We start from the raw sequence: 18,992 nt of genomic DNA on the forward strand, positions 1-18,992 counted from the left end.
CACAGGAGCACCCAATTGTTTCAGGCTTTGGAAGGTGGGGCAAACCTCCTATGTGGGTCTTTGAGAAGCACAAGTCTTCTGCAGCTGACAAGCCCTGCCGCCCAGAGGTCCACACACACAGTCAACACAGTCCTGCCCCGTGTGAGTGCCCCGACCTCCCCAAGCGGACCCAGTCTCTCCACGGCGGGAGCCCCACACACTCTGCCACCACCCCACACTCTCCACCCGCTCCTTGTGCACACCCTGCCCAGCTCAAGTCAGCTCAGTTGCCAGGCTGCAGAAAATCCAGTCACCAATCTATGCAGGCCCACACGTTGCCTGAGGGCTTGTTGTTAGGTGGGGCCAGTCTCTAGGGTGGGCTGCCTGCCTTGGCTGAGCTGGATTAAATCGGTGCTCTAGCGGGTGGAGCAGACCCTGGGCTAGCAGGTCTCAGGGAAAACTCCAATGGCGTCTGTGTCAGCACGCTCACACCAGGCCACAACAATGGCCGCCGCCAATGTCCCAGTCCCTGGAGAGGTCTCACCCCTCACCGAGATGCACTCAGGGCCTATTAGGTGAGTCTCTTGTCACCAAAGCAGTGTGCACCTTTCTTTCTGGTGATTTTAGGATGCTTTCTGGAACGGGTGAGTTTGTGCGCGGGCCCTTTAAGAGCCAGTTTTAGTTTCTTTGTGAACCGGGTTTTCTGGGGGTGCTCCCCAATGCTTTAGTAGCAGGCAAGGTCAGATATTATGCCACTGGTGTCGATTGTGCTGGGTCCACAAAATGCCCACAGCGGGGGTGCTCCCCGGCTCAGGGCCCCGCGCCTCCAGGGAGGCTGCGTACCTGTGAGCTGCTCCCGGGCGGCCGTGACGCTGGCGGCTTGTGAAGGCGGCGTTTTCCTCTCCGGAAGGGAGTCTCTGCCTCTTCCACCCCAGTTAGGATTGTCCGTTGTTGCAGGAGTTCCTCTCATCCAGTTTTCAGTTCTGTCTCAGGGGTAATTTTTCCACGAGTAGTTGTAAATTGGCTGTGTCCACGGGAGGAGGTGAGTTCAGAGTCTGCCTACGCCGCCATCTTGACTCCCTGTAATTTCTAATGATAGCATTTAGGCCTGTAGAACCAGCCTCTCTTGAACCAAAATCTACTCAAAATCATACAAGTGGCCAACATATTCCCTTTTATGCTCAAGCCAGTTTGAGTTTCTGTCATTTGCAACCCAAGAGTCCTAAGGAGAAGGGAACCAAACAGTTACTGTGTCCCACTTGCCTGGGGAATATCACTTCACTTAATTGTCACAACACCCTTAGGAAGTATGTGTCTTCCCCCACTTGATAAATAGGAAAACTAAGATCCAGAGAAGTTAGGAAAGTAGGCACACATGACTAGGAAGTAGTTGAACTTGGATTGACTCCTACCTCTCCCTGGCTCTGAAACCCAGGTCCTTTCCACTACTGAATATAGCAGGAGCAAATTTCTGTGATAAATCACCCTTTCTAGTGGGGTGTGTGGAAAGCACACTAAATGAGGGAGGCAGATTCCTGGCTTTTTTTTTTGTCTGGCTCACCATACCTTTCATATGAGCACTTTTCCTCTCTAAATCTCAGGGGTGGGGTTGTTTTCATTTTTGTTTTTTTGTCTATAAAACCATGGGGTTTGAACTAGATACTCATGATGCAAGTTCTTTGCAGCCCTAAAAAATGTAGAAGGCCAATTCTTGACTATTTTCTTGAAATTCCCAAGTTAGGTACTAGAAGAACCAGACGTCGAAGCAAGCCAATAGGCGAAGGTTCCCTCCGTGAACCTTCTCTCCTAATTTGGGCAAATGGATGAGGTATGTGTAACTAAAATTGCAAAAATAGCAAGCTTCCGGCCAAGTTCTACCCTCACTTAACCATACTCTTGGGGGTTGATTTCGGAGGGGCAGCGGATGTTGAATCCAGGGTGGAATTTGGCCTGATACGTGGATTCTTATAATTTCCTAATGATGTCAGTGCACTTATTTGAGAGACTGAGAAAGTGCTGAGTTTAGTCTATTCACTCCCATAAAGAAAAACTGGAAACCGCTGGGCTAGGGCCAGTGTCGACCAATGTTATAAAGCTAAGAACACTTTTGGCAGGGCAAAGTCATCCGGGAACAATCGTACCCAATTCATGTCGATTTATGGTTGTGGCCTTTCTTTCTGATTAATAGTTTGTTCTAAGATAGGGAATACCAGCCCTGTTCTTGTCAAGTGGCTCAGAGAAAATGGATCTGCTAAAAAGTTTCATCATCTGTTGATCCCAGAATCAGTGAGGTTATAGAAATTTCAACAGCAGCTCAGAGGGGCCAGAATGAAGTGCTTATTCAGAAGACAGTCAGCAAGCTATTGAAAAAATCTGTCTAGTTAATGCAACTCAAAATAGAGTTTTGGTTCTAATTAGACAGATAATAGCTTTGTATTTCTATGTCCTTTTGCCTTTGAGTTGGCCTCGATTAGGGGTTCTAGGCAGAGTTTTGATGATACTAAGATAGTATATGTCCAGGGGACCCAAGAATTCCAACATTATACTTTTATCCCCATCCCCTCCCCTAGGCAGTTCCTAAAATGATAAAGTAGAGTGGGTAAGAATAGAATGGAATGGATGAGGTATACATAATTAAAGGCAGGTGACCTAGGTTCAAATCTTGCTACCCTCACCAGTGAGAAAACCTCAGGCAATTTTTCACCTGGAAAAAAAATGGAATAATAATAGTACCTTCTCACAGGGTCATGATGAAATAAAATGAGTTACTTCATGCAAAACACTCACTGTTTTGCGCATAGTATGCACTCAATAAATGCTACCTATTAATCCTGAATATGCTATACACGTAGGAAACAAGACTAAATGCATACAAGTAAAACTTCATTTTTATTGGGACCAATGAATGGTAGAGCCAACATGGCACTCTGGTAAAACTGAGGGCAGCTTGCAAGCTAGGCTAGTTGCCTACAAAGGTCCCTACCTCCCAATGCACCTCTTGGATATTATCACCTTCTAGCTGGGCCATGTGATCCAGGGGACCAGAGTTTTCATGACAACTTTTAGGAAAGCATACAAAGAAAAGGAAAGATGGGATAAAATAGTCAGACACTGAGGGGTCTTGACTCAGCTTAGTGATACCACAGCAAAGCAGCAGCAAGAAGCAGAAAAAAGGGTAGAAAATACAACTACTTGACATTTTAAAATATAATGACCATGTCCATTAGTAAATATAGCCTGGTCCATGGCCCAGAAGCTGGCCGATCAGATAACTCCTCCTCATCTAGAGGAGAATGGGAGAGGGGCAGGTAAGGAAACAGAAAGAGACATACACATCCTTCCCCACCCCCAGCCTCCCTTTCTTCAGTGATTCTCAAAATGTGGGAGGTGAACCATCCACCTCAGACTCACTTGGGATATTTGCTAAAATGCAGATTCCTGTACTCTAGGCAAACATACTGTGATGGTTCATTTTACATGTCAACTTGACTGGGCCGAGGAATGCCCAGACAGCTGGTTAAATATTCTTTCTGAGTGTGTCGGTGAGGGTGTTTTGGATGAGATCAGCATTTGAATCAGTGGACCTAGTAAAGCGGAGGCCCTCACCAATGTGGGTGGGCCTCATCCAATCTGTTGGGGGCCTGAATAGAACAAAAAGGTGGAGGAAGGGAGAATTCTCTTTCTCTGCCTGACTGGAATATCTCTCTGAGCTGGGACATCAATTTTCTCCCACACTCAGACACCATTGGCGCTCCTGGTTCTCAGGACTTTGGACTCACACTGGAACCATGCCACTGACTTCCTGGATCTCTAGCTTGTAGATGGTAAATTGTGGTATTCTCAGCCTCCATGACCATGTGAGCCAATTCCTTTATTGGAATACATATCTGTATATATATATCCAATAAATCTCTCTCTTTCTCTTTCTCTCTCTCTCTATAGGTATAGATAGATATAGATAGATATAGATATAGATATAGATATAGATATAGATATAGATATATAGATTAGATAGATATATAGATAGATGATAGATAGATAGATAGATAGATAGATAGATAGATATAGTTCTGTTTTTCTGGAGAATCCTAACTAATACACATACTGAAACTGAATCTTTTGGGGTGAAACTCAAAATCTATATCTTACAAGTTCCCCAAGTGAACTGAAGTTTAAGAATCATTTGTCTAATTCACTATGAAGTCATTAAAGAGTGGAGGTGCTGTTGTAAAATGCTTTTAAGTAGTCACATTTGGGCAGGAGGGATTCTTTAGTATGAGGGAGAAGCTATCAGGCCTGGCAGCTCTTCCTTACAGTCAGGGTAGAAATACCACTGGGCCAACTGGTTTGGATTCTGGTCTCTATCATGCGCTCGGCCATTTGAGAGTCTGGACACATCACGGGGCTTGCCTGCTTCTCAGTTTCCTCCTTTGTCAACACAGAAAAGAAGCTCTCTTTCTTTCTTCATAGGGTTCTTATAAACATGAAATGAGCCTATGTGTGAAAAAGTTTTTAAAACTTGTATAACCCAGGAAATTATTTATTCCTGTGAACTCAGAAATAACCACCCTTCCCCACTGCCCCTGCAGTTATGGGGAATCAGAGGTTTGTGTTTTCTCCTCAATAGGCTCTCCACAAAGATCATATTCACCAGATAATTGCAGACTTAATTTATTCAACTGGTGGATTCAGTCGCAGGACGGGTGCCCATAAATAATGGAAAAGTACCCCATCATTTCAGGCAAAAACTTTTTAAAAAAAAATATATCAGGGGGCCTGCCCCGTGGCTTAGCAGTTAAGTGTGTGCGCTCCGCTACTGGCGGCCCGGGGTTTGGATCCCGGGCGCGCACCGACGCACCATTTCTCCGGCCATGCTGAGGCCGCGTCCCACATACAGCAACTAGAAGGATGTGCAACTATGACATACAACTATCTACTGGGGATTTCGGGAGAAAAAGGGAAAAAAAGGAGGAGGTTTGGCATGGATGTTAGCTCAGGGCTAATCTTCCTCACCAAAAAAAAAAAAATTTGTTTTTAATTAAAAAAATATATATCTTTTCTTATCAATATCATTAAATAGTTACCACATTTTCACTCTATCAACCTTTCTCTTGAGCCTCAGGCCTGGACTTCCAGTTGTGTTCTGGTTTTCTCCCCTTGGATACACCTCTGCTCAGCCCCAGAACCTCTGTGTGTCCCAAAGGACACATCCTCCCAGTACCACCAGCTGAAGAACCTAAGGTCAACTTGGACTCCTCCACATCCAATCACTCTCCATCTAGAGAGAGTGTCTCACTCACAGCTTGTTTCTTCTCTAAACCCCCACCACTGCCCTCATGCTGGCTCCCATCTATCACCACTTTGGCTCAGGCTCATGGCTGTGCAGTAGTAAAAGTGTTGTAAAATAAAGTCTAGAGAGTCGGCTCAGAGCTGAGTCGTTCTTCAATAAGTGAGCATAACAATAAGACAAAAGACATCATTTATGTTGACGCATATGTGCTTGTTAGTTGACAAGACCCAGGAGCAGATATTAGAGGTCTTCTCCCTACGGAACTTCTGCTTTGGCACACACTTAGGGAAGCTTCTGGCTGAAACTGAGAGTAGCATCTCCCCTGGGATCCCTGAGATACACTGAGTGATTTTGCTTGTTTATCTCACCATCGTTGTATCCTTTCCAGAAAATAAACTACATTCCACAGAGATCTTAGGGGTTATATTTTTGTCCCACAACAACCCCCTAAGGATGCAGGGCAGGAAGCTAGAAGGAGCTGCTCCACAGTGGAATCCCTGAGCCACTATGATGGCCCTGGCCTGCCTCCCTCTGGACTTCTGGTTGTACAAGATGAATGACTCTCTTGCTTTAAGCCATCACTGGTCAACATTTCTGTTGCTTGCTACCAAATGCAACCTTGGCTGAGAGTAAAAAGATGGAGCCGGAATTCGAGCCCAAATCTGTCTGACTCCAACACCTGTTCTCTTAACCACTACTCTATCCTGTGACTTATCCGAGGCAAGAGTTGTGCAAATGAAGAAATGAGATGTCCTAACATGGCCAGAGAAGGCCCAGCTGGCAGCTGACATTCTGCAGCCCCTGCTTCGAGATTTCCAACCTGGAGAGCCCCTCTGGGAGGCACCATCCATAGCCAGCCCTCTCCAACTTCAGTGCAACTTGAAGCATGCTAGGAGATACTTCAGTCATGTCTCAGTGATGGGGCTGGAGTAAGACACTGATTTGGTTTTCAAAACCTGCCAGGGTCTCTTCCTTTCCTGGGCTGTTCCCCAGGCCTTCAAACCTCCACCTCTGCCTCAGGAACTTCTACAAAACCAGGACCTCAATAAATTGAAGGCACAGCCTCCATCACCATTTGAACCAGATGGTCCTTCCACTCTGGGGGACAGAAAAGAATCTTCTTTGCCTCGTGTCCTAGGAAACAAGAGGCCCTCATCTCATTTGATCTGTATCCGAATCCTGCAGCCTGGCATCAAACTAGAAACATGGAAGAAAATAAAAACATAAAGTGAGCAATTACATATTAATCAGAACCTTGCTTCCAGAGCATGCCTAAGGAGTCAGAAGGAAAGAAAATAGCACAGCAGAAAAAAAGGAGGCTGGGAGGAGCTGGAGAGAGAGCAGGCAGCTGACTAACGACAAAGGAATGCACCATCAGCTTTTATCAGGTTTGACATGGAATCCGTCCTCTGCAGCAGGTCCCATTCCCCACTGTTTACATTTGTCACATCTCTTTTCCCTCCAAACAAAAGATGCTTGACAGTCTGAATGGATAATTTGTAAGGTGCCAGGGTTCCTCAACCATCCATGCATATACATTTTTGGATGGGGAGAGGCCAGGTGGAATACAGAGGCCACATTTTGGAGGCAATGAGACCATGAAACCCCTGAAACATGCCTAGAACAAAAGTAATGTATTGAGCCATTATCTCCATCGTGCAAAACTAAATTAATGGCTCTCTCACCCATCACAGAGGCCAGGATGCACCAAGACTTTAAGAATGAGGTGTGAAACATATCTGCAAGAAAATTTAGTGATTTTGACTTTCTGCCCAGACTAATAAACTTCTTCATGTTTGCAAAATTCTCATTTCAGTTTCAGTTGTCTTGGCCTCATCTATTACATGAAAAGTCAGTTCGTATTTCACCCCTCGGGTGGTTGAGTGGTTAGTAGTCCTCCGTTTTTGTAATAGAACTAAGAGGAAGTATGTGTGCACGCAGCATAAAGACAGGCTACAAGACTCCATAGAACCTTACATTCTTGGTTAGGGTTTTGGCCACAAAACTGGGCCTGATCAGGTTTGCAAATAATGTCAAACTGCTGATCAGCTACTTGTTTGTTTTTAATCAGACCCATCACAGGAGCACTAAATCTCCTTAATTTATCCAAGCAGCATATTTATTGGAGCTATTGTTCTGAGCAGACACAAGACATGACTAAGACAGGACTCAGGCCTTTAAAGGATGACAGTAGAGATAGGAAGAAAAAAGCAAATGCAGTTTTTTGTGTAAGTGCATGTGTAAATGTTTCTTGGAAATAACTCTTTAACTTGTACCAGATTCACAAAGGGATCTGGGATGCGGTAAAATGTTGTAAGGGAGAGAATTGCCTGGTAGGCTCTGGAGATAACTGGGATGCTTGAGTAAGGGATTCAATCTCAATGAACCTTGGTTCCCTCATTTGTGAAATAGAGATGACAACATGGACTTGGTACGAGGATGAAATAAAATAATGTATGAAAGCATTTAGTGTGGTGCCTGCACATAGTAGGTCATCAATACATGTTAGCTATCGTGAGGAAGAAGGCAGAGAAGAAGAAGGAGGAGAAGGAGAGAAGAAGGCATTGATATATGGAATTTTCTAAGAAAGTACCAGCCTTTGTGAGTCACAACTGCTCTGGGGCTGGAGAAATCAAAGAAGGCTGCTTGGAGGAAGTGAGATAGGATTTGGCCCTTGAAGAACAAAAAGATTCAAACTGAGAGAATTGGTGGGTGTTAGGGTTAGAGTTGGAGGCAGGTTAAGGAAAAGGATAGAAATCACATTAAGGGTAAGTTAAGGTTTACTCTTAGTGTTAAAGATCCAGGCGAGGAAACAGTAATATTGTAGCACAGAGAAATAGCAGAGTCCAGCCCAGCAAATGATGGCAAGGAGAACTGGCTAGGGCAGATGGCCCATGCTGCCTAAAAGTGGGTGTCAAGTTAGACAGAGAGAGTCTTGGATCAAAGCAAGCAGTTTCTCCAGTGTATTGTTACAGCAAGCTCCACAAGCCCACCTGCCCTGTTGTGCAGGTTTGCACAAGGCAATCCAGGTTAATGCCATATGCTCGTCATCGACAAGGGCCACGCTTTATTCATCTCAGTCTTCTCAGCTCTCAGCCCAGTGCTCCACATATCGTAGTAATCCAAATACTTGTCCCAAAGTCCAAGTTCAAGAAAAGTCTCTTAGAAACATGGAAAGGGAAAAATGTCAATCTATAGCAACAGCCTCTCCACTTCTTCTGCAGTTCTCACCCTCTACTCTCCTCCATAAGACCATATTCTCAGCTGCTCTTAACTTGGTGATATTTTCACCCAGGGAAGAGAAGAGAGGAAAAGGGTGTGCCTTCTCTTCTAAATCTTCTATTTCCCCTCCTAAAAACCACTTTCGAGATGCAGGTGGATGTAGTCAAAGGAATAAAGAAATGATGATCCTTCAAATACAAGCTCTGCTAAGTCTACATGCGTGGCTTGTGGTTACGTCTTTAAAACTCTCTCTGCCATATTGTCCTCATGTGTAAATTTGAGTATTAATGACTACTTGATCAGGCTGTTGTGAATTTCAAATAACATATTTATCCCAATAGTTACCATTTCTGGTGCTTTTCATCCATTCCTAAAGACCTGTGTATCCTTTTCCGTCAGATTGAAGAATTGCATTTTGCATTTCTTGTAGCGCAGGTCTGGTGGCAATGAATTTGCTTAGCTTATCTCTATCTGCAAATACCTTCATTCTGCCTACTTTATTGAAGGATATATTTGCTGGATATAGACTTCTAGATTGACATATTTTTTTCTTTTAACATTTTAACAATGTTGTTGCACTGTCTTCTGGCTTCCATGGTTTCTGATGAGAAGTCAGCCGTCATGTGAAATATTTTCTCACCTATGTAATGTGACGTTATTTTTCTCTGACTGCTTTTAAGATTTCTTCTTTATCTTTGCTTTTCTCTAGTTTGACTATGTTGTATCTGGATGTAATTTTCGTTGTCTTTATCCCGTTTCAGTTTGTTGAGCTTCTTCCCAGAATGTAAGGTTCATCGAGACGGGGATCTTGTCTATTATTTCATTGTTGCATCCCTCGTGCTTAGAAAAGAGCCTAGCTTTGCGCTATGAGGCTCAGAGTGGTGTACTTTTCCCAAGTCATGCGACTATTGGGTTGTGGGATTCAGAATTTGGAGGCAGTTCTTTTTGACTCCAAAGTCCCTGCTTGTGTTTCTATGCTACATGAAGGCGGGCCAATCTCACATTGTGTTTCTCACATTAGTTGATGTGCCTTCTTTACAGCTGACGTTTTCCAGTCAAGATGTTTGAGCCATTCTCTCTCTTACCCTACTTCCCTTAGAAACAAGACCTGACTTTAAAGTATTCAATTTGCATTGAATTAACAGTAGCCTTAAAATGAGATGAGCTATCTCTTCTGTACATGAAAATATTAGATTCTCTAAAAGGGACCTAGTATGAGTGAAATTCTATTCTAATGGAACTTTACTATGAGAACCAGCAGAACAAAAAGTTTTAAAACTATGTTAAAATTTATTTCTTCTGTTACCAAGAGGAAAACAAACATGTATGGAGCCATTTTTATTTGTCTCAAATGAACTTAACAGGCACCAATTTTTGCATAATGATTTTCTAAATAAATCAAATGAGTCCCATCTCTAAGATCTTTCACATAAGAGTACCAGGTACAAGAAGATACAAAAAATGAAATAGGCCATTGAAACATACTCCTGTATTTCTAAATCTCTGCACAAGTTTTCCAAATGCACTCATATGCACTGTCTCATTTGATCTTCTGACATTTTTGTGAGGAGTATGTGACATCTATTACTACTATTAAATCTACTTTTTACATTTAAAGCTTGGGCAAGTTATTACTAATAAGTAGAAGAGCTAAGATTTAGATCTAGACCTTTTAAATCTAAATTCTGTTTCCTTAAGTTTCACCGGGCTGCTTGAAGCCGTTGTACAGGATAAGGTAAAATATTTACTCTAGCTAAGATTAGAGTGAGTAATTTGAGAATCAGATGGGGGTAGTGCTACTGAATGTTCATATTTACATAAGGGAGATTGAATTGATTGGGAATACGTGTGTGTGTGGTGTGCATATGACATATAGACATGTATATACACAAACATATGCATATATTTTTATATATGTATACATACATACACTCACATATATGTCTGATATATTTGGGGATATGCCTATATACATACATATATATACAGTTGGAGAAATCTTCAAATAAGTATGAAGGTATCATATGCTGATTGAATGGGGAAGAGATGAATGGGAGAACTTTGGGAGAAGAATCGGGAAGCAAGAGGAAAGATTAGAAGTAAGAATTGAGAAATGGTCCCTGTTGCCAGTCAGTCCATTCAACAGGGATTTAAAGAGTCTAGCACTCAAGTCACCATTATCTCCACACCCATGGCCAACCTCACTCATTCATCATGGCACTCTTTCCCACTGAGTTTGGATACAACCACCGTCCTCCTCAAAACTGTGCTCCAAGAAGCCTTTGCCAGTAGACCAGAGATAGCCCCTGAAGAGCCTTCCCAACACTGCCTTAGGAAGTACTCACTGACTTTATTCTCAGCAGTATTTTTAATGGAACACAGTAAACCATGAGGACTTCCCATTTAGATTCATTCATTCAATCAATTACTGAGCAGTCAATACGCTGTGTCCTAAAGCTAGGACACAGCTTCTTTGGAAGCTCTTTGTTCTTCCTTCTTTGGATCTTAACTTAGATGCTACATCCTCCAGGAAACTATCTCATGACCCTATCGATAATATAGTAGCCCTCCCATTTCTTTATCTCAGCACCCAGTTTGCTTCCTTCATAGCATCATTTATTTGGTTACTGTATTTTCTGTCTCCCTCACTAGACTGAAACAGAGGGTGTGTCTGATGTGCTCTCCCTTATATCTCTAGCACAGTGCATGGGTTCAATAAGTACTGATTCAATGATTGCATGAGCAAATGAATGAACAAATGAACACTTCATGCCTGACCTCAACTGATTCAGAATCTAGGGCGAAAGGCTCTTCTGTGCACAAATAAACAATGTTATCAACACTTGTCACCAAGCTCAAACAGCACACTGAGCAAAATGCTATGGGAGAACAGACAGAGCAACTGGAAAACTTCCCAAAGAGATGATCTTTGAAGGGTGGGTAGGGATTAGCAAAGCAAAGAAGTGAGAAAGGATATTCAAGTTCAAAGGTAAATTTGAAATGATAGCACTGAGGATGAACCGGAGCTTGAGTGAGGCTGAGACAAAGGGAGATATCATTGGGGTGGGGATGGATGAGTGGCCTGTGAGGAGGCTACCGAGGCCAGAGGGGACCACATCAACAAAGGCTCCCAGCTGCTTTCTTCTTCTATCCTCTCCTGCCCAGCTCCTACCCCTCCTCCCCTCAGACTGCCTGGCCAGGAATCCTATTCATTTTTACAATGAATGTGCTTCTCTTTGGTAGACAGTCTAAGCCCAGAAATGGAATAAGATATCTTTGTGTTTATTTTAGTCTCACTTTAAGGATCTTATCTCTAGAAAATCCACCATCATGGCTCTCCGTAGCCGGACACGATAGGAAGAGCCACTTTCAAAAAAAAAAGGGGGCAATTATTTTTCCCAACCCTATTAAACTGTCATGAAGTTATTCCTTATTTACAAATGCAGATTCATTGCTTACAGTCCACAGGCTCCAAGCAAGGAGAGCAGAGATGAAATCTTGAGGTACACGACAGCTTTGGTGTCTGGACTTTGGTGAAAATTTTTCAGGGGTTTTATGAAGAATTAGCTTTCATACAAAACTTTATTAAATTCTGTCCCTGAATTCTTTCCCCTTTGGAAGGGACCTCTCAGCCATTAAGCCTGGAGAACAGCCCATGTCAGATGAATTCCAAATTAAATGTAGTGGAGGGTCTGGAATCCTCTGAGCACAGACAACAGAAGTCTCATTTAATGTGTATAGACGCTTGCAACAAAGCCCGACTCACTTATATCCCAAGAAGGGCACTCAGAGAGAATGATGGGGTGAGGCCTGGTCAGGGGTCTCACAAGCAAACACAAAGGCTGCAAGGAGAAAGCAAACACCACTCTCCCTCATGAAATTTTCTTTGGCCAACTGCGAAGGGAAAATCACTTAGAAATGCCAATTAGCCTCACTTCTTTTTGTCCATTTTAATTCCTTCTCCTTTATCAAATCAAGATCTATGATGGCTTAATCCCAGCTCAAACTCTAGGTCAAATATTTAGAGGCCAAAAGTGGTAAAGAAAAAGACTGAGTGAAACTCTAGCCTGGGACCCAAGTGTTTAATTTACCTTGATGTAATAACTACATTGGTAATACCCTGAAAAAAGAAATAGATGTTTTTGGACAAAAACAGCAGATCTCCCCACTTTCACCCCCCATACTTTTCCCAGGAAGTGGAAATAATTAATCCTCAACTGTCAGCAATATAGAGCAAATATTTGGGGGGGAGGGGGTTGGTCCTATTTTCAACAACAGTTTTTCCTTAAAATATAGCAAATATTAAACAACAAATAAGCAAACCACTTACTCTCTTTGCAGACCCAAGAAGCTTGGACCAAATATATTTGGTGTGTGAAATTTGATTTTAGCACAAGAGAACAATCTAGAAGGTCATGTGCAGAGGAGCAAGACTACATGGTTGAGAGCTCCTTGGAGGCAGAATCAAGCAAGACAAGATTCTTTAACTAAATCAGTATTGAGCTCTTTGTTGATAATTAATATATAGTACCCATTAGGATGTGTCTTCAACTCTCAGAGCCAAAACTTCTTCACATTTTAATGTTTCTGGAATTGCAATGCGTCTTACAATTAAAATGTTCCTTGACTTAGTGTAGCAGTGTTGCTTTTCTTCCTGAAAAGATATTATTAAGTTGAGAATAAATCTTATAATAGGTGACACTTGAATTTTGAAGAAATTATTATTATTATTAGGTGGAGTGAAGAAATGACACAGGGAGACATCACAAAGGGAAGGACTCTGCCTGATGGATTAGCAAATGGATAGTTAAGTGACAAGACCATGAAGGCCCTTGAGTGCAATGCTTAGGGTTTATAAAATTATGGTCTGAAATTTTTAATGTTTTTTGGGCAAGGGAGACTTTTATATACCTAGAGATATTTATGCTAGTGAGTGAGAGGAAGGGTGAGAGAATGGAGGAATGAGATGCTCGAGGAAGGGAGAATAGAGGCTATTGAAAACGTTCTGATGTGAGACAAGAGAATCTGGGAAAGATTTGAGGGATACATATTTGGAACATAGAATTGTCACAATTTGGTGACTACTGGATGTGAACTGCCTGCCTTGATTTCCCATTTCACACAGACATGGATATTGAGTTGCCTTGGTTAATATGAAGGTTGAGTGGAAAGCTCCAATTAGGCCTCCAGGTCATGGATCTAGTAATCCTTTGGAAGCCTTGTGCTCTGCAATGCATGCTAAATCTCTCAACCATTCAACCTGAGACCTCTAGAGCACAACAAGTATGCCTGTTATTATTAGGTGGAGTGAAGAAATGACACAGGGAGACACACTAGGCATCCTTGAAGACAGAAAAATGGTTGCCCATGCAGCAAAGACAAATCTTAAAGGTAGCATTGCCTGTGTCACAAGGAGGAGGTGCATAAAATGATCTCTAGAAAACTTTGCCTCCATCCAAACCTCACCAAAGGCAAGATCACATCTCAAGTTGAAGAGACTTCTTAGCTCTCAAGCAATTGATTATATAGGTCCATACCAAAGTAGGAAATCTCCTCACTCCATAGGTTATTATGATTTTCAAATAAAATTCAAATTTCTTAGCCACATATGCAACCCACCTTTCTATTTTCCACTGCTTTATGCACCTGTACTAATAATTATTAATAACAACTACCATTTACTAAGTACTTACTATGTACCAGGCATTTTGCTAAGCACTTTAGATTATCTAATTTTAACCCTCAGACTAAATTTATGTGATATATTTATCATTATTATTATCTTCATCTTATAGAGGAGGATACTGAGGGTCCCAGAGATTAGTCAACTTGTCTAAAGTCAAGATGTTCATAAGTGGCAGATCTGAGAATCAAATTCAAGTCTAGCCTACACTAGGACCAACCTTCTCATAGAATACAACTAAAAAACTCTGGAAAAAATTTTAAAACAAATATTTGAAGGCAATACGGAGTAATTAAAAGCAAAAAGATATTGGAGGGGAGGGAAGTTGACATTGAGACAAACTAAAACTCCAATTGAAAGCCCAGTCTTACTGGCTCAAAGAACCAAAGAACAGAGTTTGGGGCAATCCCAGCCATTGGAAAGTGTGGGGGACATTCCTAGGAAAGAGAAAGCCTGAAAGAGGGAGCCCTAAATTCTATGTGTAAACCATGCCCCAACTCTCCGGCTGAGCCCTGAATCATGAATACATGAAGCAGACTCCAAGCAGACCAATGAGAATAAAAGATTCAACTGAGACTAGAGTTGCCACCCACAACAGGGAAAGCAATGTTTGCAGTTGGAGTCCAGCCAAGCTAAGTGCCCACTAGGAAAACAACAACAACAAAATCTAGTTTTTGGAAGAATATAGCCAGATCCAAATTCTCTACAACGGAGCATTCACAGAGCCCCAGATACAATCCAAAATTGTTCTACATACAAAGAAACAGGAAAATGTAATGTATTTTCAAGAGAAAAGGCAATCAATGAGGACCACCTTGAGATGACCCAGGTATTGGAATTAGTAGATAAAGTTTTTAAAGCAACTATTTAACTATATTCAAGAATATGAAGAAAAATACATCATAATGAATAAGAAGATAGTAAACCTTAGTAGAGAAACAGAAAACATAACCAAATGGAAATTCTAAAATTGAAAAATAAAATATCTGAAATAAAAAATTCCCTGGATATGATTAGCACCGGAAAATGAATATAAAAATAAATCAATGGAAATAATTTTGATGCAAAGAACAAAGAGAAAAATAATTTTCTAAAAAGGAGAGAGAGGAAGAAAGAGAATCTTGGGCACTATGAGACAATATCAAAAGGTCTAACATGAATATAGTAAAGTCCAAAAAGAAGAGCAAAAGAATGGGCAGAAAAAAATTTTTAAGAGATAATGACTGAAAATTTCCCAAATTAGTGAAAGACGTGAATTACAGGTTCAGGAATCTCAATAAATACCAAGTAAGATAAATACAAAGAAACACATACCTAGGAACAACATAGTCAGACTGATGAAATCAAATATGAGGAGAAAATCTTGAAAGCATCCAAAGAAAAACGGCACATTACCTAAAAGGAACTGTAATTCAACTGAGCAATAACTTTCCGTCTAAGGCCAAAAGACTGTGGAATAAAATCTTTTAAGTATTAAAAGAAAACTATTGTCAACCCAGATTTCTATATCTACCAAAAATATATTTTAATAACTAAGGCTAAATAAAGACATTTTTAGATAAAAGAAAACTAAGAGAATTCATTGTCAGGAGACTTGCACTACAAAAACAAAAAAACAAACAAGCTACAGAGAGTCCTTCAGGCTGAAGGGAAATGACACCAAATGTAATCTTTGATCTTCAAGGAGGAAAGAGTAGCATCAGAAATGGTAAATATGTGGGTAAATACAAAGGACTATTTTTGTCCTTTTAATTTGTTTAGGATATATAATTGTTTAAAGCAAAAACTATAATATTGTATCCTGGGGTTCATAACATATGTAGATGTAATACATGACAACTATAGCACAAAGGATGGGAGAGCGGAGAAGTGTAACAATATTAATTCTAATTATACTGTTACATGATAGGGATGTATAATAGTAATCCCCACAGAAATCACTAAAAAAAAATGCAAAGAGATACAGCTAAAAAGCCAACACATAAAATATTATTCTAAAAAACATTCAGTTAATCCAAAAGAAAGCAGGAAAAGAGCAACAAAAATCAAAAGGCACAAATAGAAAACAACTAGTAATATTGCAGTACCAAATTCAACCATATCAAAAATTAAATTACATATTAGTGGACTAGACTCCAATTAAAGGGTAGAGATTGCCAGAACAAATTTAAAATGCAAGACCCATCCATACACTGTCTACAAGAGACAAACTTAAACATGAAGACAAAGATTGAATGAACAAGAAAATATTCACCATGCAAACAGCAAGCATAAGAAGGCTAGAATGGCAATATTAATATCAGATAAAGTTGACTTCAAGACAGAGAACATTATAGAGTTTTGAAGAGGAACATTTCATAATGCTGAAATGCTCAATTTTTCAGGATGATGTGAACATCATCAATGTGTATGCACCTCATAACAGAGTTTCAAACTACATGAAGCAAAAATTGTCAGAAATAAAGAGATATAGAATTCCATAATGAGAACTGGATATTTTAACACATTCTTTTCAGAAATTGATAGAACTGGACAAAAAAATAAGTAAAGACATAGAAGATATGAATAACACTATCAACCAGCTTAACCTCATTGATATTTATAGAACACAGAACCAGCAACAGTAGAATGCACATGCTTTTCAGGAGCACGTGGTATGTTCAACAAGATAGTTCATATATAAGGCCATAAAACTGGTCTCAATAAATGTAAAGTGATTGAAGTAATGCAGAGTATGCTTTCGGACCACAATGAAATAAAATTGGAAATCAAAAACAATAAGATACAGAGAAAAAAATCCCAATATTTGGAAATTGAGCAACACACTTCCAAATAAACCATGAGCTAAAGAACAAATCATATGTCATGGGAAATGAGAAAATATTTTAAATTGAATGAAGAAACAACATATCAAAATTTGAGAGATGTGGCTCAGAGAAAGATTTATAGATTTTAATGTTTATATTATAAAAGAAAAAGAGTATTAGTTTGTTAGAGCTGACATAACAAAGTCCACAGACTGGGTTGTTTAAACAAAAGAAAGTTATTTTCTCATGATTCTGGAGGCTAGAAGTCCAAGATTAAGGTGTCGGCAGGGTTGGTTTCTCCTGGGGGCCTCTTTTCTTGGTTTATAAATGGCCATTTTTATCTCTGTGTTTTCATATGTTCTTTCCTTCATATCCATCCGTGTCCTAATCTCCTCTTCTTATTAGGACACCAGTCATATTGGATTAGGGCCTACCCGAATTACCTTATTTAACCTTAATTGCCTCTTTAAAGACCCCATCTTCAAATACAATCACATTCTGGGGTACTGGGGGGTTAGGACTTCAACATATGAATTGAGGGGCAACACAGTTCGGCCCATAACAAGAGGTCTAAAATCAATGTTCCAACCTAAGAAACTAAAAACAAAATAAAATGTTAAAAAAAAAACAAATAAACTTAGAGAAAAGGGTAAACTTAAAGAGGAGGAAAAAAATAATAAAGATAAAAAAAGAAATCCGTGGGAAAAAAGAAAACAGATCAACAATAGAGAAAATTAACAAAGCCAAAAGCTGAGCTTTTAACAAGGTTTAAAAGAACGGATAAATTCCTAGCAAGACTGATTGGGGGTGGGGGGAGGCGGGGAAGCACACCAAGTACTAATATTTAGAAATGCAAGAGGGATTAGCATTACAGACTTTACAGACATAAAAATGATAATAATGGAATTTTATGAGCAACATTATCCCAATGAATTTGACAACTTAAATGAAATGGACAAATTTCTTTAAAAATGCAACTTAAGAAAACTGATACAAGCAGAAACAGAAAATCTGCAGAGTCACAGGCTTATTGAAGAAATTAGATTTATTATCAGAGAACTTCCAACAAATAGAACTTTAGGTCCATGGTTTCAATGATGCATTACATCAAATATTTAAGGGGAAAAAAACCACTAATCTTATACAAACTTTTTCATAAAATTGAGGGAAAAGGCACACTTCTCAACTCGTTTCATGAGGCCAGCATAACTCTGATACAAAACCTGACAAAAATATTACAAAAGACAACATTACAGACCAATATTCCTCATGAACACAGATGCAAAATCCTTAGCAAAATATTATCAAATTGAACCCAGTAATGTATAGAAAAAGGAAAATACATCATATCCAAGTGGAATTTATCCTAGAAATGCAAGGTTTTAATATTCAAAAAGTAATCAATGCCATTCAACATATTAAGAGAATAAAAGAGAAAAAACATGGAGTTTTTTTGTTTGTTCGTGAGGAAGATCAGCCGTGAGCTAACATCCGATGCCAATCCTCCTCTTTTTTCCTGAGGAAGACTGGCCCTGCGCTAACATCTGTGCCCATCTTCCTCCACTTTATATGAGACGCCGCCGCCACAGCATGGCTTGCCAAGCAGCACGTCGGCGCATGCCCGGGATCCGAACCTGTGAACCCCCGGCCACCACAGCGGAGCACACGCACTTAACCACTACGCCACCGGGCCAGCCCCATGAAGGAGTTTTTAACAGGTTAAGATGAAGCATTTGACAAAATTCAACATCTCTTCATGATAAAAATTCTCAGCAAACTAGGAATAGCAGGGACTTTCCTCAGTCTCCTAAAGGACATTTATAAGAAACTGATAACTTAAATTACTTAATGGTGAAACAGTAAACACTTGGCCTTTAATATTTAGAAAAGAGAAGAATATCTCTCCCACCATTTATATTGAACCATTGTGCTGGAGGTCTAGCCATCATGAAAAGGCAAGGACAAAATAAAATGCATAAAATTCAGAGACCTAAAAGTAAAACTCTGTCTA

The 18,992-nt window shown here is 40.4% G+C and overlaps 1 long non-coding RNA gene across 3 annotated transcripts in view; it reads left to right on the forward strand.

Annotated features, from left to right (window-relative positions):
- The first annotated feature begins 340 nt into the window (after positions 1-340).
- The window catches only part of LOC147913741 (uncharacterized), a 29,630-nt gene continuing 10,978 nt past the window's right edge, over positions 341-18,992 (forward strand). Inside the window, exons 1-2 of one of the 3 annotated variants that reach the window (XR_015556367.1) lie at positions 341-554; positions 1,717-1,807. This is a non-coding gene — a long non-coding RNA (uncharacterized LOC147913741). Of the gene's footprint in view, positions 555-992; positions 1,808-18,992 lie in introns of those variants that run through there. The other 2 variants (XR_015556366.1, XR_015556365.1) reach the window with 2 other exon arrangements.

This window comes from Ceratotherium simum, chromosome 25 (genome assembly GCF_057802395.1).
Source record: "Ceratotherium simum simum isolate JZ-2026a chromosome 25, ASM5780239v1, whole genome shotgun sequence".
Lineage (NCBI taxonomy): Eukaryota > Metazoa > Chordata > Mammalia > Perissodactyla > Rhinocerotidae > Ceratotherium > Ceratotherium simum.